We start from the raw sequence: 21,398 nt of genomic DNA on the forward strand, positions 1-21,398 counted from the left end.
CCGGCTTCTGACCGCTCTTCTTTTCTGCCTTGTCTTGATCTTTAAATCTGCCATTCAATACTGTTTTCCTTTCAACTAAGATCCAGTTTTTTCCTCCAGTTACAAGACCTTTAGCTTCTTAGGTAAACACTGTTCCTGATATGACTGGCCCCAGACCCCTACCTTGGGGCCACCTCTGGGCACAATTCCAGGGTCCAAGCTTACTCTAGTTCTGGGAGCTGGAGCAAAACTTTTAGTAACTAGGCTCTAGAATATTTTAACATTTTACCTCATTCTCTCTCTTCTTTTACCTTCACTGAGATGTTTTCTTTTATGTTTTCAGAGGCAGAGCTGAAGAGTTACACACAAGCTTACATCTTTGTGATGTGTAGAGTTCATCTACGTCATCTTCTTCCGAAGTGTCACTAGAACAAAGAACAACTTTTCATTGTTATGATCATGTTTTCAAATGATAAACCCTAATAGTTTACCATCTTGAACTATACTCCAAACGTTGCTGATTATCTTGGCTTTGAATACCCAGTAGAATTCTTGACTTTCTTTTTAGTCATTTTAACTGTGAATTCTTTTGTCTGTACCAATTGCACAGATGGTTTTATTGTCATGGCTGGTGCCCTTCGTTATGTCCACTTTTATAGTTTTATCTGACAATGTTCTCCATCCCCCTAGCCTTTGATTTTAAAGTTAGTGTAAACCTGGCAGGCTTCCAGATGATTCTGTGCAATATACTCTATAGCCAGCGTGTTCATCAGTCTGGCAGAATAATCCCTGGTAGAGCCTGTTCTGTACCTCCGTTTATTTAGCTAACCATTATTTTTCCAATCTTCTTTCTACTTACAAAATTCCCAACTCTTCTAAAATGGGAGCATGGATAAGACCTTGCTATCAATAAACCTTATATTTTTCTGCTTAGAGCTCTGATTCCTAGAGCTGTCTCCCAGATTTATTCTATTTATTTCATTTATCCCTATTCAGCATTGTAAGTAAGTGATAGTGAGCCAGAGTCATCACTCATTTACTTATTCATCTTCAAGCTATATATATTGGCTAGTTTTTGTTCCAGGTACAGTGCTAGGCCAGTAAATTGGGCTATCCCAGTGGAGATATGGAGCATGGAAATGGTGCTTATTTCAGCAAGCACCAACAACTACTGATTATTTATGTTAAGTTATACAAATGGCCATCTCCATCCTCCTATTCCTTCTTCATAGATTCAGTAACTAAATTCTTCTAACTCTACTTCTAGATCTTTCTGACTTTTCAAAGAAATAGGGCATATTGTTTTCTTCCCAGAAATTATGCATCTCTTTCCAAAGGATCCCTCCAATGAATCATATTTCTTTCTCCTTCCCATTTTCCTTTGTGTAAAATTCTTTCATTGTACTTGATCTAGTTTGATTCCCCTCTGCCTTCTCCAAACCTCTTCCCTTTCTGCTTCTTATTTAGGCTGTTTCTTTATGTTATCCAAAAAGTCGTTTTTCCTTGCAATATAGCAAAGGATAAAAACCGTTAATTTCAGTCTTTTAATTTCATTAATTTAATCACTTTTCAGCTACCAACAAAATTTTTGATTACTTCTAGAATGAAGACTAGTAGAATCTTTATACCAATTTCGCATCTCCCTCACCCAAAGGACAGCTATGTCAGCACAAATAGAATGTGGAGTTCTTTTAGGTGGTCCTTGTCACGTTCTAAACTTCTTGTGTGAATTTGATCAGTACCTACCACTAGTATGATAGCTTTTAAACTATCAACTATTAAATGCAGTCAGCAAAGGCAGTAATTAACTTAAAAAAAAAAAAACCCACCAATATTTCCTGTTGTTTTATTTCTCCTAGCTTGCTGGTACCTCCTGCATGGGCTCTTAGTTGACTCCAAAAGTTCCCTTCAGCTCTTAAATATTACTTTTTAGTGTTCGGTGGCTGTTTATAAACCACTTAAACTACCAAGTGGTAGAAAATTTCATATTCCCAATTGAGGTCCTATAGATACTTTAAAGATTATTTCACCTGATATAGAAGGTGCCATGGGGGCATGTCAAAATCAATAAATGTGTAATTACTGGGAGACCAGTTTTACTGTAATATTTTGTTTCAAAAGGGGAAAATAATTCCCTCCAAAACCTGAAATGCTAATGCATTAAATAAACTGAAAATGTTGGGGTACATTTCTAGTGGAAAGTTGATTTTTCCTTTACATGGCCTCATAACATGTAAGCTATGAATTCCTTTTTTTTTAACTGAAGTATACTCAGTTACGGTGTGTCAATTTCTGGTGTATGGCATAATATTTCAGTCATACATACATATGTATATATTCGTTTTCATATTCTTTTTCATTATAGGTTACTACAAGATATTTAATATAGTTTCCTGTGCTATACAGAAGAAATCTATTTTTTGTCTATTTTATATATAGTAGTTAGTATTTGCAAATCTCAAACTCACAATTTATCCCTTCCTATCCCCTCTCCTCCCTGGATAACCATAAGTTTGTTAACTGTGTCTGTGAGTCTGTTTCTGTTTTGTAGATAAATTCATTAGTGTCTTTTTCTTTCTTTCTTTTTTTAGATTACACATATGAGTGATATCATATAGTATTTTTCTTTCTCTTTCTGGCTTACTTCATTTAGAATGACGATTTCTGGGTCCATCCATGTTGCTGCAAATAGCATTATTTTATTCTTTTTTATGGCTGAGTAGTATTCCAGTGTGTGTGTGTGTGTGTGTGTGTGTGTGTGTGTGTGTGTGTGTGTGTGTGTGTGTGTGTGTGTGTTTGTGTGTAGCACAGCTTTATCCAGTCATCTGTCGATGGCCATTTAGGTTGTTTCCATGTCTTGGCTATTGTATGTAGTGCTGCTATGTACACTGAGGTGCAAGTATCTTTTCAAATTTGAGTTCCCTCCAGATATAAGCCCAGTATGACTTCCTTTAAGTTATATGCGATGTGTACAACCTGATGATAGACGAGAGCTCTGGAGTGCGCATCATATCTGATGTACCTTGTGTCAGTCACAAAGGGTAAGCATGATGCACCAACCAACCTCTGCAGGATACATTTAATTCAGGAAGCTTTACATCCAAAATCCCCATCAGAAAGCTTTTTTTTTTTTTTTTTTAATATGAAAGGCAATGGAAATTACAAAATACCTATATTTAAAAAAAACTAAAAATGTAACACAAACTGGAGTTGGCAAAAGAAATTTTTTTATCAGTTGTAGTTTCAAAGACCCAAACTGAATTTAAAGTTCTCTAAATCTTTTGTGACTTAATTTAAAATCTTTTCTTCATTTTAAATGAAGTCAATTTCTTATAATGTGAACGGCATAATTGACAATGGAAAATTCTGAAGTATAAGCATTATGATTTTCACAAAATTGGAACTGCTTTAAAATTGGCCAAATAGGGACCTACATATTTGATTGGTACAGTTGGAGGCATGTTTCATTTAGTCAAAGGAGGCCATTCTAAAATGAAGGCAAAAGTTCAGTGGTTCAAAAAATGTGTTTACTGCTTTAGAAAACAATTCTACCCTTAGTTACTAGAATGCAAACAAGTCCAGAATCAAAGTGTCTTATCTCCTCCTCAAAATATGTCCCCACTTTTCTTACTGATTTTGACACTACTTAGATTGCTCTACAGTTCAGTGTTCTTTCCCACTTAAGAAATTTAAGTACTGTACAGGTTAATTTACCTGTTCATGATTACATAAAAAGGATATTGAAGGATGTGTGTGTGTCTGGTCTTTAGCTAAAATCCTAAAGCTAGAAGCAGTAAGAATCTCCATATTGCAAAGAGTTTCAAGGAGATACCAGATACCACCTCCAGGGCTAAAGAAGAGGTGACCAACTGGGTCCTTCAACTATCATCCTTAAGATGATGCTTAGGCTAAATAAACAGAAGACTAGAACTTAATAAAGAATGGGTTTATGTATTTCATAAATTTTCAGCCTAGTGGGCAGTCTGGTAGCATTTTATCTTCTTTCTTCTTTAAGGAAAGAATAGTGGCTGCTCTCCTACTCACTCAATAAAGGATTCAAGAGAATCCTAACAGTAAACCAAGAGTTTCTTCAACAAGGGAACACTGGCATCAGACACTTTTAGGCCTACCTCTTGGTGCACCAGAATCAATCATGATAGGAAAGTGCTTTGGAGAAACTGAAATCCTGAGTTCAAGGGCAGACAAAATATATATTCTAGTTCCTGCTTATTCCTGGATACTTTTAGCTGTGCAGATCAGGTTAAAGCAGCTCCCAACACTAAGGTGAGAAGAGATGGTAACAGAAAAACTGCATGCCTTCTCATTATTTGGCATGAAAATAATGTATGACTCTAGGACCAAATAGATATCATGAGCAGATTCCAAGCGCCAAGGTGATGCTGTGAACAGATACCAGGGGTTAAGTAGATGTAGTGAAAGGTAGCCATGTTGGAGCCATCTTGAAAATACTTCCCACGAGAGCATGACATGACAGAGCGAAGTTGCCCCGGTCAATAACCGAAGGCTATGGAAGTGTATTTCCTGGAGCTAAAGATGGAAGAGGTCAGGGTGTACAGGGTCCTGGTGGAAGGTGGTTTTATTTGTGTAGAATATTTCTTTTGCTATCTATGAAAGGATCATGCTTTTTGCCGTATAGACTCTAGGCTTCCCCATTGACTCACTTTACTAAAGGAATGTGAGCAGAAGTGGCTTGTAATACTGCTTAAGTAAAACTTTTAGAGTTGTCTTTTGTTCCTTCTGTAATGGCAGCAGCAAGTCCCAGATGAGGGCCGCTTCTTCCTTATGAGTCCCTGAACGAAGAAGCTGGGAGAAATGATTAAGCTAACAAGCAGAAGACATGTTAAATATAAGCTTTTGTTACTGTAAGCCACTAAGACTTGAGACTATGCCACTGCTCTCCCTTGCAAACTATGACATATGGTCATCCAGAAGGGACATCAGTGGGAGAATAGGATGAATGTTTTCTATGCAGGCCTCCGAAGACACATAAGGATATCCCCTAAGAGTGTGAATTTGAGTCCCTGCCCATTGGGGCCAACTATGGCTACTTGTCAATAAGGTAAATATATAAGACTTTTGTTCTTTTTCCTCCTGCATTCTATTTCTTCCCCAGAATACCAGTGAAATGTTGGATATCTAGAGTCAGGGAAGTGGGGTCGGGGCTAGAGCTCAGTGGTAGAGCCCATGCTTGGCATGCATGAGGTCCTGGATTCAATCTCCAGTGCCCCAGGGGAAAAGTAAAAATTAAATTAGAGTCAGGGGAGTGAGTCAGAAAAATATAATGCAAGATCTAGAAAGAGTAAAAGAGCAAAAGACCGTCTCTTACTTTTCTCCTCTGCAGTATGGTTCACACCTAAACTTGGAAGGCAGATAGATAGATACTCATTTGGATACAAAATGAGAATTGACATTTCAAGTGGACTGGACTAAATTTTGCAGCAGAAAAACGAGCCTTAATGACCAAAATGAGACTCTTTGTATCACATAAAAATCTAGAGGTCTCACCAAAATATCATTAATCAATGTGGATTAGGCTAGATGTTGGAAAAAATTATATTGATTGTACCCCACAGGGTATAGATTGTTCAGTAAGGTTGCTATAGTTATGTGGTTTGTTGGTGACAGAGTTGGGGCCAGAATCCAGGAATCCTAACCCCAACTATACTACTATTTTGAATATTTATTTATTAAAAGGTATTTTCTATCAGAATTATATTAATCAAATAACAAAAGGAAAACTCAGCTTTGAGAGGCGAATTAGTTGGCAGGCCATAGTGTGAGCTTTATAGTGAACAAAATAGTGGCACATCTTTCTTAGAACTGATTTTTCAAATATAATAATTGGTATGCATTATTACTCTAGGGAATCAAAGTGTAGAACCTCTGGCAGAGAGGTCTCTATAGTAATTGCCAAGAGCTTTTATTTAATAGTGTGTTTATAAGTTATTCCTTGCCCTCGTCTAAAAAGGATCTGGTTTATTTTCCTCAGTATTAACTTTTTCAAGCACACAAATATTTATTGATTATCTACTATGTGTGAGGTACACCTCCAGATGCAGGGTATAGAAATGTTCCTGTCCTCAACAAAATATTGAGAATAAGCAAGTTCCTTTTTGAAATTACATGCAATAGAGAAGTAGAAAAGGGCTACAACCTTTAGGTCTCACATTAATGCAGATCTTTGAGTTCTCAAAATACGTAAAATTTTCATGATGCCTTCACATATTTATATTCCACAATGATTGTTTTATAAAGACATAGTCAGTGACATGATCTTGAGGCATTTACTTTCCATGTGGATGTTAATTGAGAAGAAAATATCATAGTTCAAACTACTTTATGTAGGGGAGGGTATAGCAGAGTGGTAGAGTGCCTGCCTAGCATGCACGAGGTCCTGGGTTCAATCCCTAGTACCTCCATTAAAAATAAACAAATAAGAACTTAATCACCTCCCCCCAAACTATTGTATGTAATTTTTTAAAGAGATAAGAACCAACCAAATCGTATTTCACAAATCCATGTTCACTATTACAGCTAATATAATTTTAGATTAGTGAAATATATGATGTAGACTTACATTCTTATGTGAAATAGTTTATGACACACTGGTGTTCTTCGTGTGATAGAAGAGTAGAGTATATTTTCTTCTTAAATTTTTTTGTTAATGGATTTTCCTTTCAATAGAGACAACATAGTAGAATAGAAAGAACATTTCACAAGAAGTCAGAAATCTGGATTCTAATCTTTCTCCACCTACCAAATAGCTACATAAACTTGAGCAAGTTGTTTAACCTCTCTGGGTCCTAGCAATCTAATCTAAAAATGAGGATTTTAATTAGAAAACCTGTGTTCTTCTTTTCAGCTTGACATTCTATGATCCTGACTGCACAGAGTGGAATGTTAAAATCTGATACCAGCAGTAGAGATATTCAATGCAGAAACATTTGGTAAGTGAGATTATGATTATATTAAATTTCTTTCTAAGAAAATATATTACCTATGTCCAGAACTGTGTCTATTAACTGTCACACTTCCATTTGCTAAAGCAAATATTTGCTAAACAAATATTAAGTGCAATGCTGTATTAGGCAGTTTGTCTTCCTTTCTCCATCCATTTGACAGTATTGCTTCTACAGCATTGCACCTCTAGCCAAGAACATTGTGTGGTTATTGAATTTCGTTTTAAACTTCAAGTATTGCCCACTGCTGTGAGGTACAGTTTGGAATTAGTCTCTAAACCAAAGGAAAAACATTTGATAGGGTAAAACCATTTTTACTTTTATTCCCTTGCCTAATGATTTTCTGCATTGAATGTTAAAAATTTTATGAATCCTGGTCAACAGGACTTTAAAGATATGTTTATAACATGTTCTTTCTCTTGCGTGTAAATAATTATCAGCTTAAAAATCATTAATTAAGACAAAATAACAAAAATTTCAGCCTTTTAACTATAAAGTAGAATAGCTAAAAATGGATGCATTAAATATCTAGGCACCCTGGTGAGAAAGAGAAAGTCTCTGAATGTGTAGAGAGAGGGTTAAGGAATACTTGGACTCATTAATCTGTTCAGAATATTTGTCTAGTTTCCACTGTGCCAGGTGAATCTGTCAAAATCTCTTCAAAATCATTCAAAATCTCTTCTCTTAAAGAATTCACTGTGTAGGGGATGAGTAGGGGAATAGGTAGAGTCAATGAAGACTGAAAAGCACCTGGTAAGCACCACAGAAGAGGAGGGGGAGGGAATCCAAAGGAACAGAGAGGATAGAAATCTAACTCTGCCTTGAAGTAATTAACAGAGAATGAGATGCCATACATGTGTTTTAACAGATAGGCTGAAATTACCCAGGGAATGATGGTGGAAAAGCATTAGGCAGAAGGCTATCAAATACACAAATACATTAGAGCCTGTCACATTGAGAGAAATGAAGTGTAGTAAACAGAAAAGTGATGAGAAACAAAAGTAAAGGGGTAAAAATAGCCAAAATCATGTTAGGTCTTACATATTACACTGTTTGCATTTGATACCATAGACAATGGGTAACATTGGACAATTTAAAAATCTAGAGCATAGAAATAATGTAGGATTATTGTATCAGTTTTTCAGTGCTGCCCTAAAAGATTACCACAAACTGAGTGGTGGATTAAACAACAGAAATTTATTGTCTCACAGTTCTGGGGGCTATAAATCTGAGCTTAAGGTGTTGGCAGGATTGGTTTCTTCTGAGAGCTGAGAAGAAGAATCTGTTCCATGCCTTCCCCTAGTTTCTGGTGGTTTGCTCATAATTTTTGGCATTCCTTGACTGTAGATGTGTCATTCCGACCTCTGCCTTCATGCTCACATAGTGTTCTCCCCATGAACATATGTCTGGTCCAAATGTCCCTGTTTTATAAAAACACCAGTCATAATAGACAGAGGCCCATCCAACTCCATTGTAACCTCATCTTAACTGATTACATCTGCAATGACCATATTTCCAGATAAATTCACAATCTGAAGTACTGGGAGTTAGAACGTCAGTATATGATTTTGGGGGAGACACAATTTAAACTATAATAATATTATATTAAATATTTTCAGAAGATTATCCTGGTGGCATTATTGCAGCTGGCATTATTGCAGCTCCCTGGCATCAGGGAGACCAGTGAGGAATCTTTTGTCATAATCCAAGAAAGAGACAATGTTGGTTTGAACTAAGACAGTAGCCAAAGAAAGGGGAACAGAGTTTAGAAATATTCAAGAGGTGGTATTGACAGAATGTAGAGATTAATTTTATATAGGGTTTGGTGGCATAAAAGGAAGCCAAGATGACTGAGCTTTCTGGATTTAGACATGGAACAAACTGTAGAATTATTAAAAGATGAAGGAATGTTGTAGAAGAAGGTTTGAGCAAAGATCATGAGCCTCGTTTTAAGGTACCTTTGAGATATCCAGGTGGCTATGTTAAGTGGACAGTAAGACATCCAAGTCAAAAGCTCAGGTTAGAGATTCTACGTTTGGAAGCAGGATAATCAAGATGGTAGCTGACACTGTGAGGAGGTAAGAGAAGTAACAGAGAAAAGAATCAAGGAAACAGTAATATTTAAGAATTGGTTTCAGAAGGAGAAACCCACCATGACTCAGTATGAGTATCCCAGGGGTAGCAGAAGAATCAGAAAGGAATGGTATCCTAGAAACCAAGGAACGATAGTATTAATAGAAGGAGAAAGTGGCTAGTGGCGTTAACTATAGCAGAGTTCCAGTAACTGAAAACAATCCATTAGTGATTTCAGCATGGGCAATTTCAGTGGAGTATGATCAAGATACACAACATGTGCCTTTAACCTACTTGAACTCAGTTATATGCTCTCATTATTATCAATAACAGTAACAATTATTTCTATTATTTAAACAGTGTGGGCAATTCTGCCTGACATTTCACTTGATAAGAATATGTATAAATGTTCAGGAATAAAGATCAGGAGATACAGAGCTTTGCTGATCTCCCAATCAGTTTTGGTTTTATATGGTTCTGTAAACTGAGAACTTTGCCATGCCGTGTAATTCCAGTGTTGTAAGTTATTTTAATTTTTGTACATCATGCCCCATTTATGAACAGAATTTATTGTGTTGTTGAAAGTGTGCTTTAAATTAATTTCCTTTGAAGAGACATTTTACATGGGGGCAAAAAATAGATGTCAAATTATGAATTTTGTAGTTGATATGAAATAGAATGAAGAGTGAGAATGGATAATGAATTCTGAATACAGAAAGGTGTTATAAGGGTGTTCCTATGGGGGTAATTGTGATCAGATAAGTCAAATATATTAACAAGAATAGCAAGGGGAAAGAATTTGTTGATGGCAAACTAGTTAGCCTAACAAAGAGGAAAGGAAGAATATCCCAGATGAAGATAAAAAAGAATAATTGATCAACACAGTAACAGTTAAATTAAACCATGGAAAGATAATTACAAGAAGAAAATCAGATAGTTTATATATGCTGATTATTTCTTAATGTTCTGTAACTTTTCAGCATAAACGTTTATGACTTTTTGTGGTCGCAGTGAAAGCAACTACTCTTCAAAGTAGACTTGTTAAAGGAATAGATGAAATATTTATTTGTAAAATAAGTGAGATAGAGAAGTTATAGTGGGATTTAGTATTATGCTAATAAACTTTTTGCGGAAACAGTTTAAGGAAACTAAACTGAAGCAGATCAGTTAGAGGATCTTTCCTTTTTCCTATATTGCCTCTGAATAGTTTATGATCAACTTTCTTGTGTATTCTAATCAGTTTTATAATATCTCCCAAATAAAAATGGATTTATAGTTAGGCAAATATTTCTAAAGAACTTACAGTTCTAGAAATAAAATAAGACAGTATAGAAAGGAAGGAAAATAGGAGGGACATAAAAAGAAAGAGAGAAAGAAAGGAAAGAAAGAAGGAAGGGAGGAAGGAAGAAAAAATGAGAGTAAGAAAAGAGAGAAATAAAAAAAGGAAAAAAAGAGGGAAAGAAAGAAGGCATACGTCATGCATCAAGCTGGAAGTGTGATAGAATATACAAAAATAAAATGTGTTTATTCAACCAGTGTTTATGACAATGATTTCAAAATCAAAATCCAAAAATTAGATTTTAAATTGAGGAATATAGCATACTTATCAGATTAAGTAAAGCTAATAAAAGATGGCCTCTAAAGATGTGTTTTAAGCCAAGATTTAAAGGAGGTGGTAAGAACAGAGTAGGGAGAAAGCTCAGAGAAAAGGAGTGGCAGGTCAGATATTTTGTGTGTGTGTGTGTGTGTGTGTGTGTGTGTGTGTGTGTAAAAAACTGTGTTTGTGATCAAACAGATTTGCCCCTGGTATCTTGTCCTCTTCTCCCTGCCATCTGATAAAAAGTGAGAACAGTATTATGCAAGAACAAATGTAGAGTCAATGAAAGAAAAAAAAATCACGCAGCCTGAGGAATCTGGTATCACTAGATGAGAAGAAAATTACTAAAATGCTTAGATTAGTCCTTACCATGATGCTCCAGAAATTTTGTTTCTGTAGAACAATAGGAGATGGTAAAGGAATCCTAAGAATGGGCAGGCATCTCTATAGAAAATGCCTGTTTCTAATCCTCAAGATTTCAAAACTAAAGGAGAATTTCACAAACATGTCTCAACAGATCTAGAGTGACAATGGGAAAAGGGAGGAGACATCAGAAGAAATTTCCTTCAGGATATGAGGAATTTAGAGAAACCTCCCTAACTCTGGGATTAGAAGGCTGACTTTATTCAGAGTTGGTATCTGAAAAACAATAGGTTTTGCCTATTGAAGTTTTTAAGCATGCAAAGATGCTCACACAATTTTTTCTCATTATTTTGGTTTTTAAGTCTCAAAACCAAACCACTATAATTCAAAGCCAGCTTAAGTTTTCAAATGAACATTTGCTACCAATTAGTTCATAATGAGTATTTGTCTGAAGTGTTTAATGACCATAAGAAAGCTTTTAAAATTGAAAAACATTCATGTTTAGGACTTATGTTGCCTGGCCTGACTTATTAGTGCACCAAATTTGATCGCCCAGAGAGTTCATAAGGTTTTAAACGTGAGGGCTTGTCTCTCCGACAGACTGGACAGAGCGCATGCCCCTCTTTAACATCTTGCATAGGAACTCTTTTAAACAAAGGGGGGATCTTAATTGCTTGTTTTGTATTTAAACCTCACACTAATCCCATTGCCATCAATAGAAAGCCTGTGTGTGGATTGTGTGGGCTGCCCATTCACAGAGCTATTGAGAAAAGGAAATGCCCCTTTATTTCATCGTTAAGGCCAGTTTTCTTAACTTTTTTTTTTTGGCCTCATTAGTACCTCAAAGAATCCTTCCTGACTTTATTGGGAACTCTTCTAAAGTTTCACCATTAAATGCAATGTTTACCCTAAGTGTTTCTGTTCCTAGTTGATTAAGACTGTTTTTTTACTCACAAATGAGTAGTTGTATTGAATGCTATATAGCAAACATTGACAAAGTCATAGAATTTTTCCATCTTAATCCATTCACAAACTATCTCAGAATAATGGATTTTCTAATTTACAGTTGTGCATGGTGGGGAATATTCTCCCCCTTCTCTTCGTTCTTTTGGCTGGTCAAATAATTAAAATGACAGAAAGCAGACTAACTTGAGAATATCAAATTTATCACATAGGTACGGGGAATTCACATAAGCTTGAAGAATTCCAAAGATTAGTATTGCAAGATGACGTTACACATGTCATTTTGGACTAAGGAGAAGAAGGTAGGGATATGGAACTTAGAAGGAAGTAAAATAATTTACAGGAAGATAAAAAGAATGAATGTTTATTAAACAAATGTTTGCTGGGCCATCTAGAGACAATGGGACAAAAAGAAGACTTTGATCAAATGGACCCTGCGAGGTTCCTCCCTATCTGCCTCACCTAGTTCATACTTCACCATAGTTATCTATGGTAATAGCTCCTTCCTGGAATAGGCCTTCTATCTTAAATTTTTTTTAGGCAGTTAGGGGAAAGTTCAAAGGTTCTTCCTGAGGCTTTTGGGTCTTACTTGTTTTCACCTTGAAATAATCTGCCTGCCAGATGGCCCATCTCGGAGTGGCCTGCCCTAATCCTCATCAGCATCATCCTTGCATTATTTGGAAAACCGACTTGGTCATGATTTCTTTCGCTGACATTTCTGAATTTAATTTGATAATATTTTATTTAGGATTTTTGCATGTAAGGAAAGTTGACATTTAGTTCTGCTTTGAATACTGGGTTTTTTTCCTAGTCTCAAAAATGAATAAGTTCTCCTATTTTTTCATCTAAGAATTCAAAATTATTGGCATCAAGTTGCTTATAGAATTTCCTTGTATTTTAAAATTATGGCCTCATGTATTTTAAAATTACATTCTCTTCTTCCTTTGTAATATTTATTTGCTCTTATCCTTTTTTCCTTTAATCATTTTTTTGATCAATTTAAGTAAATATTCCAGTTCTTGGAAAGAAGGTGTATTCTTTATTTTTTACAAAATGAAATTCCCACATATAACTGTTGGATTGGTAGATGAGTATGTTATTCTTCTTTGTACTTATTTTTTGCTTTTTGATTTATAACTTTTAAAGAAAGATTTAGTAAGATTCTTTATTTTTCAATTTGTCCTTGCAATGCTATTACTTTGATTTGATGTATTATTTATTTGATGTATTTCAGTATCACATTATTAAGTGCATACAATTACATGATGAGTTTGTCTTCAAGTGGTTTGTTCCATTTATCATCATGTTATATCCTTTAATGTGCACTAATGCTTTTTACATAAAAGTTTATTTTTCCTCAGTATTTATACTAATTAGCACATTTTCTTTTGGTTAAAAGATACCTACTTTCTGTTTGATAGCTGCTTGCTTGGTCATCCAGCATTGAATGAGGACTATCAGTGAGGAAGGAAGGAAGAATGAGATAGGGCAATTCTTTCTTGGTTGGGTAGCTTTGTGCTCTCTGCCTCTGGCAGATGTTTAAAGCTGATGCTCTTGTATCTTGGATCTGAGATTCTGGATCTCTCACCTGTATCTCTCAAGCATCAGGCAATACATTCCTTTCCTTAGGTTTAGGGGTCCTCCTACAGCCTCCTCTTTGCAGGTGGTCTGCACCACATGGCTCATTCTACTGGTCCTCCTCATTCTTCCCCTCTCAAGGCAGTTTTCTGGGGGTAGAATTTAAAATGGCCCTAGTCCTGCTCTCTGTCCATATGGTCCACATCTGGTCCAAGAGAAGTAAAACCTAGACCTATACAAACCCTGCAAGGGCGGTCCGGTCCTGAGGCAGCGGCAGGCACACTCCTGCCTCCTCCACCACCACCTGTTAGCCTTAATTGCATCCTGACAATGTCTCAAGCAGGAGTCACGTCTCAGCCCATGGGATAAGAAACACTCTTGTTGTCCTGTGGAAGCCAAATCCCTCTAAGGGAGCAAACATTCACCATTTCACCGCCACCACCTCTTCCCGCTCCCCCGCCCCCACGCCCCACCCCCCACCCTTAGGGAGGAGGAATTAGGAATCACAGGACTACTTTTCCAAGGAAATCTTCCTCAAATGCACCTCCTTATCCATACACTGATCCATTTTCTATTTTTTTTTTTTAGAATACTGATATATTTACACTTGTTTTGATCATTTTATTTTTATCTATTTTTTGACTTTTTCCTCTTTCTCTGAGTATTAAATAAATGGAGTTTTCTTTATTTCGTTTGTTTCTTCTTCTGGTTTCAAAGTTATACATACCATTACATTCATTTTAATGGCCTTCTCTCAATATTTAAAATCTCTAAAGACACACAACTTTATTGCTTTTCCAAAAAATCTAAAGGTGATCAATGTTTCTGCCCTTCCCTTAACAAGCATAGGAAACTGAGTGCTTTAACTTCCCTCCAGAATTGCTGTCTTTTGTGTTATTGTTATTGCACCTTGCTTTTAAACCCTAAAAATAGTTATTTACTTATTTTTTATTTTATTTTATTCAGTACTTATTTTTTTAAATTTAAAAACAAACATTTACAGTACCTCACAGCACTTCTTGGTTCTGGTGATGCCCTCACTCAGCTTTCATTTATCTCTTTATTTGACTATTTCCTTTGCTCACTATTTTTTCTTACTATTCCTTTTTCGGGAGATTCAATTTCCTTTTGTTGAAATACATCCTCTACTAGTTATTTCAGCAAGGGTCTTTACCGGTAAGCTTTTAAAGTCTCTGTATACCTTAATGTCATTTTTTAAAATCCTAGTCTTGAATTAGAAAAAAATATATTTATATATATTAATTGAATTGGAAAAAAATATATTAAATAGTTCAGTTAAAGAGTCAGCTTCAGTACATCTAAATAGATAGTTAATTTGAAGATCAAACTGAGACTATCATCCAGAATACAGTTTATGAAGGAAAACTTAAAACGCATTCCATATAGGATTAGCTCCAGTGTATTTCTAATAAAATTTGCAGAAGCTGAGAAGACTGCGAATGAGCAGAGAGATAATAGCAAAGTATTTCCCTGGATTCCAGAAAATTATAGCGCTTGATATGTCTATGAGTGAATTTGTTTATATTACCCTGCTGGCTTTGGTGTGCCTTTTCTAGATAAGGAAATATGTCTTTCTTAAATCCTGGACACTTCTATATTTTTTCCGAATTGACTTAAAAAATAATGATATCCTGTTCTTATTTTATGGATTCTATTCCATCCTTTACCTTCTTACTTATTCTGTTATATCAAACTCTTTCCTATCCCAGACAGGATGGGTTTTAGTAGTTCAGAACCAGTTTTTATGTTCTATTCTCAGTCTGTTTTTCCTGTGTTACATATATGGTCTGAATTTGAGCTCTACATATGCATGTCACTCAGATTTGGAGCTCTGATTTCTCCTGGATGATGCTATCTCTGCTTATAGCTTGCTGTTGTAGGGAGGGCAATACTCAGTTCTGGGCTAAATTCCTGTGTAGGTGGTGCAGTGTTTCTGGTTCCTGTTAATGGTACAGCTGCTCTTTGCTTCTTAGCATTATTCAGATGACATGTTCCAAGTCCCTGTCCTGCACAATGATTGTGGCCTAGATCTAAGATTTTACTAACCATCTCAGCTCCCAAGCCTCTAATATGATGCATTACCAACTTGCTACAGATTTGAAATGTCTCTTCATTTTAGATACCTAGAATTTATTCCTTTTTGTTTAAAAGCTTGGCTTTATTAAAAATGGTTTTGCTGCATTTTGGCTAGCTATTGTATGTGCTTGGAGTAGCTTGTGCATTACGCATCTGCAGTTTTCCATAATGATCTACAGTTCCTCTAAAGACTTAGCACTTGGTAATATTTTTATGCCCCCAGCCCTATAGTAGCCATTATTTTATTTTCATGAAGGTTTAAAATCCTTGACATGCCTTTGTGCTTTCTTCTGTATCTTTCTCCATCCCATTTCTTAGAATGTCATCTCTGTGCTGTCCACTCTTCTGCAAATCACCATCCTTCAGGGTCCACCAAGATCCATCCACCTGGGTTACATTTTCTTTCATCTTCTTGCTCAAAGTGATCTCTTTTTCCATGAAATTTCTGTGGCATTAATTATCATTTTCCACTTATTTAATGTCAGGCATTTGTTTTCTCTTCATGCATGCATATCTAACTTAACATTCATTCTGTGATCTCTTTAAGAGAGGGAGTATAGATTTTAAATTCTTAATTTCTCTTTTAACCCTAAGCTCTGTGCATTGTACAGCTTTATTTAGTAGATTTTCAATAAACATTAGATTGAATAACTAGATCTCTCACTATGTTTAAAGTTCAGAGCACATAGTAGGTTGTCATTAAACATGTAAGTTAATGTTTCATCAAGGAATTAAGGCCATCTTGGGGTAGCAAAGGGGTAATTGCTCTTCTGGAGCAAAGCAGTAACACCCAGGTGGGTGGGTGGTTGCTCTTTATAATGAGAAAGTAAGGTAAGCTAGTCACTCCTTTTAGAAAAACATCCTGCTTTGGTTTTCAGTGGCCCCAGGCAGTGGACAGAGCTCAAGCGGATAAATTTGTTTCTAAAGGGCATATCATTTGAAAGTTTGTTCTCTTTTACTTTTGAAAACACATGCACATACACGTTTTCTTTCCTTAAGCACAGTGATCAGGGAAGGGAGAGAGCCAACAGATAGTAAATTCTCTTGGTATGGACTTAGCCACTCCAGGCTGATAGACCTTAACTATTGGCATTTTTCAGCTCTAAGGAGAAATAGTCAGCTCTCCCATCGGGCAGGGCCGGCAGGTGGAAATAGTCCAAACCTCACTAAGTGATTTTCTGAAGAGAGACAAATGTCTGTTGAATAGATGCATCATCAAAATGATTTGATTCTTCAATTTAGGGAGCAGGCGTCTGGATTTGTAAAACATCTGAGGAGTCTTCGTAAAGCTCTCCAGTTAGTTTTTGTTTATTTTATTTTTATTCTCAGTGTAGGACCTATTAGCTAACTCTTACCAACCATAGATTAGAAATGCTTTAGGGAATAGATAAGATGAATTTATAAGCAATTGTATTGTTTGCTTACAATGAATGTGTTTATAGTTTTTAAAAGAATTGGTTCTTTTAAAACTGGAGACTCTTTTGCAATGTTGTTAATGATGTTAATCTAATTTGTTTTCTATTTTTAAAGTCAGAGATTATATGTAACCCAGGTTAAACAGATTTTCAGAACATTTTAGAGGTGCCAGGGATCTTTCAGGACATGCTGCCCTGTCTCCTTCCTAAGACATTCCTGGCAGATGTGGGCCCAGTCTTCATATAAAGGTTCTTGTCAAAAGGAGGTTCATCACATATGGAGGCCATCAGCTTCACTTTCACTACATCTGTACTCAAGTTATGTCACTATAAATAATCAGGGTAAAGAAATAGTACCAAATATAGAGGGGTTGTCTCAGCATATCCACAATTACATCTGTCAAATACTTATCAGGGATAAAGTATGCACTTTGCTTTATCAAGCTCTGGGTTGATTCCTCTATTATCTCCAATTTCTGGGAGGCTGAATTGTAAAAGGATTGTGAGCATAAGGTCCAGAATCACTACCTCTGTTGTGTGACTTTTTTTTTTAATCTTTTATCTCAAAATAGTGATCTTAGTAGTAATGCTTCCTTTGAGGTTGAAGATTTACGTAATAATAATAACACAGATAACATGTACTGCTTTTTATTTATTAGCCATCATTTAAAGCTCTGTTTAAACACGTTTAAGCTTTAAAATATTTTAATCATTTTGTTTAACCCTCACATCTGTCTTAACAGTTAGGAATTATAATCACCCCATTTTAAGGGTGAGGAAAGTCGAGTTTGGAGAGGTTTTGTCACTTGCCAGCATCATACAACCAGGAAAAGTCAGATCCAGGACATGGAATTAGACAGCCTTCCTCCAGGACCCATGCTTTCAAACACTTCTGGAATCATCTGCAGAAGCCTTTTTTTTTTTGTAGCTTATTTTGTGCTCATGGTCACATAAAAAAAAAAAAGCACCTTTTTACTTTCATGCTTTTGATTTTTCTTTCTTTCCTTATTATTATTTTTTTTAATAAATGATGCTTATCCAGGTAGACATTCCTGTCACTGAATAAAAATAAAGTACAGTATTACACTGGAAAATAAACAAGTGAAAAACAAAAACAAAGCCAATATAAAACAGCAAAACAATGTTTTTCAATCCTGTTGTGTTATGTAGAATGCCAATTGTCAATAGAAATTTTCAGTGTTTGAATCTAAAACTTGAAAAGTTTGTCATAATAATAATAATAATTTACGTTATTGCTCATTATATTATTTAACATATTTATCACAGTGTTTCATTGCTCTGGCTTTGTTGTAATGTAGTGGGCTTCCAAGGTAATTTTCTTACACATTTAAGTGAATAAGCTTTAAAGTTTTTAACCATTTTCAAATGAAAATATTTTAAAAATACACTGTAAAGTCTCCTTAATTAAAAAAAAAATGTTACTGCCTAAAATCAGAGCTTTTCCTGGGAATTCAGGTTCTTCAGTATTAGCTACAAACATGCAGTGAAGTTTTCAAGATTCGTTGGTAAGTGTTTACTAAAGGACCCAATGTTTCTGTGGTTTTGTTGTTGTTGTTGTTGTTTTTCTTTATATTTTTGGTGAATATTTGCTAACCCGCTGCTGCATGGCAGTTACTATCCTAAGCACAATAGAGATGCAGTGGCTACCAGGTAATGTAGAAACGTTTGTATGCATATTTTTTAAGTCTTTCATCAGAATACTGCAACATTTCCGTTCTCTTCACAGTTACACAAGGTTCTTGGGTGAAAGATCGTGCTGCACATCTTCTCTACAGCTTTGAGCAAGTCACACGGCCTCTTTGGAGCTTAATTTCTTCATCTATAAAGGGTATGTGTTGAACCTCATCATTGTCTCCCCAAAGTGACATTTAGACCCAGCTAAAAACAATATCCAGGGTTTCTGGGTTTGTTTTTTTTTTTTATTCATTAGCAAATGTTTTGGGCTTATCTTATATGTTTCTATGATGCACAGTAACAAACACATGATTTTAGGCCTAGAAAACATTATGCCTTTATATATTTTTGAGATGTGGAAATACTGGGTGAACAAAATAACTTTTAGCTTTTTTGAAGTTGAAGAAGTAAAGTGCATACATACATACATATAGTAAAATCTCTAAATTTAGCAAAATTAATTATAGATGCCAGAACATACACGCAAGAAAGTATATATAAAATCCAATAATTTAAAAAAAGTTACATTAGCAACAGAATCACTTGTTTTTTCCTTTAGATAATTATTCAAAATATCACCATAAGCTTACTAAAGTTGTTACTGCTATTGATACTCTGCTTCTTACTTATTGTTTTCCATGAAAATGTTTATTTCAAGAATTTATTCTTTTTTTAAAAAATGTTTTTCTCGTTAAATGCATGGCATATCTTTGCATTTATGCTAACACTTCCTCTAGGAACACCTAAAATGCTTTTGAAATCTTCTTTATATCTCCGTAGTATCGTTGGAGAGCATTGTCATGGTATATTCCATCTTGGGAAAATAAACCAAATAGAATTTAAATGATAATTATGACTATTGGTGACATTGATGAGAAATATGATCATTTGTCTCCTTTAGGACCCAATGAATGATGAGATTTTGTGAAGCAGTGACTATCCTTTTTTATTTAGTTACATTCATCTCTGAGATACTTGAATTTTTCTTATGCAAAGAACTAACATGCTAAAAACAAAACTTCAGAAGATGTCTCAAATGTTAGTGATTACCAAGAAAATTTTGAGATAAGCCATAAGTGAAAATTGGTTGATACAAATGATTTTGATATTTGGTAACTGCTTTGGAATAGCACAAGGTGGTAGATTTAAAGATACAACTCATTTCAGAAAAAAAATTTATCCTCTATCTTATTTGTAATATAAGATGAGGACTATGGCAAAAATCAGAATGGATCAAATAACTTTTTCCTTGAGCTATTGGCTCACATCTGATTTTGAAAGTCTAATGTTTCAGAGCATCCTTATGCCTCTATTTTTAGAGTTAAAGATGGATACCAGATGGACACCATCTGTATCTATCATTAATGGACTAATGTTCTCTACAATGGGCCAAAAATATGGGAAATAAGAAAGATAAAATGGAAGTTTCCATAATACTATACACTAAATAGACTATTTCTCACCATTTGAGAATAAAGTAAAATATGTAGCTTAAAAGTTGAACTAGATGCTAAACTGCCTGGTATTGTAAAATATAACTAGCAGGTATTTCAAAAGATAAAACAGAATTTGTTAGTTAAGATAGTTTGATGCCATCTTTAACTACTATGAAACTCAAAATCAATCTCTTGAAAAAATATAGTGAAAGTTGAAAGTAATATACATACAATTTCATTCTGAGATGAATGGTAAAAAATATTTTTGGTGTTAAGACTATATTTGTCACAGCATCCAATGATGGGAAAGGAGAACCACAAATCTTCCTTAGAGATCTTTTCCCTGAAATGATTTGTATGTGACTTCAAAAAGGATACAAGATAACTAAAATGACTTTCTCCAAAGAAAAGTCTATTTGCAGAATAGAAAACATATAACTATACAAATATATTCAAATTGTGTTTTCAAAAACTTATGATTGATGAAAAATTAAATGTTTTCAAAATTTGTAGACACCCACCTGATACCTACGTTTCTTCCCCGAAGTCCAATCAAACGGTCGTGTATGCTACATTTGAAAACCTTCACTGTTTCAAGTTCAGGAACTCACATTTGCATTAAAGACTTCTAACTTAAAAAAAAAAAATCTGTCCATAAATTATTACTTATGGCTTCTATGCATTCATCTTTGCTTGGCCCTAATGAGTGCAGTAATAAAAATAATAATAATTTTAATAGTACTTTATACATTTTAAAATACTTTCATACATTTTCCTTTGACATCATTTGATACACATCAGGCAGTGTCATGGTTAGTAACTCAAGCCCTAGAATATACAGACATGAACTTAAAGCTCAACCTGTAACTTTGTGACCTTGGGCAAATTAGTAGATGTGTTAAACCTCATTTCTTCATCTGCAAAAATAGAAATAAAAATAGAACAAATCTCTAAAATATAATTACATAATTTTGGTGCAGTGGAATGCCTAATACATAGGTAATGTTTAATTAGAGTCAATTATTTTATTTTTTATTATTATCATTATTAAAAATTCTTAGTCATCCATCCAGTTTCACTTCCATAAATGAGACATGCCCAATTCTTTATATGATATAATTTTAATTCCTCTCATAATCTTTCCTGTACTTCTCTGAACTGACTTTAGTTTATCTGCTATTATTCTTTATGTGAGGCAAACAGATAATCCTCCCAAATTTTT

General features: G+C 34.9%; 1 long non-coding RNA gene across 3 annotated transcripts in view; it reads left to right on the top strand.

Annotated features, from left to right (window-relative positions):
- The window catches only part of LOC123620053 (uncharacterized), a 173,193-nt gene that overhangs the window by 39,543 nt on the left and 112,252 nt on the right, over window positions 1-21,398 (top strand). For 2 of the 3 annotated variants that reach the window (XR_006728764.2, XR_012504103.1), the window contains 2 exons: window positions 6,863-6,947; window positions 18,793-18,894. This is a non-coding gene — a long non-coding RNA (uncharacterized LOC123620053). Of the gene's footprint in view, window positions 1-4,972; window positions 5,060-6,862; window positions 6,948-18,792; window positions 18,895-21,398 lie in introns of all 3 variants that reach the window. The other variant, XR_012504102.1, reaches the window with a different exon arrangement.

The sequence above is a fragment of the Camelus bactrianus genome, chromosome 3 (assembly GCF_048773025.1).
Source record: "Camelus bactrianus isolate YW-2024 breed Bactrian camel chromosome 3, ASM4877302v1, whole genome shotgun sequence".
Taxonomy (NCBI): Eukaryota; Metazoa; Chordata; class Mammalia; order Artiodactyla; family Camelidae; genus Camelus; species Camelus bactrianus.